The sequence below is a fragment of the Fukomys damarensis genome, unplaced genomic scaffold (genome assembly GCF_012274545.1).
Source record: "Fukomys damarensis isolate Sample0158 unplaced genomic scaffold, DMR_v1.0_HiC HiC_scaffold_19, whole genome shotgun sequence".
In the NCBI taxonomy this organism is placed as follows: Eukaryota; Metazoa; Chordata; class Mammalia; order Rodentia; family Bathyergidae; genus Fukomys; species Fukomys damarensis.
In genome coordinates this window covers 65,203,934-65,204,277 of record NW_022900931.1, presented here as the reverse complement: position 1 = coordinate 65,204,277, position 344 = coordinate 65,203,934, and the positions used below count along the sequence as shown (strand labels likewise).

Sequence of the window (344 nt, the reverse complement as noted above, 5' to 3'; positions counted from 1 at the left end):
CCCTCCGTCCACCCGAAGGCCCCGCATTAAAGTGTTCTCGGAAAGCGAAAGCGCGTGGCCAGTGGCCTCGCCGGGTGTCGCTGCCATCTGTCAACCAGAGCTGCTCCCATTCCGAGGTGACCCGACCTCTTCCATAACGGGGCCATGTGGGGCGGGGGCGCAGGGAGGGAAGCACGACGCTGAGGGGGTACAGGGCGGATCGAACGAGTTTATTCCTCGCCCCGGCAGCTGCTGGGCTCGTGGCAGCGCTGTCCCGAGCGCCCCATCTCCCCCATCTGGCCGCCAAAGGTCCTGTGGTCGGCTGGGCGCTGCCTCCAGCACGTCGGTCACCATCCGTCAGGGGG

At 67.4% G+C, this 344-nt stretch overlaps 1 protein-coding gene across 1 annotated transcript in view; it reads right to left on the bottom strand.

The window, feature by feature from the left end:
- The window catches only part of Tbc1d17 (TBC1 domain family member 17), a 23,117-nt gene that overhangs the window by 14,012 nt on the left and 8,761 nt on the right, over positions 1-344 (bottom strand). The window lies entirely within an intron of this gene.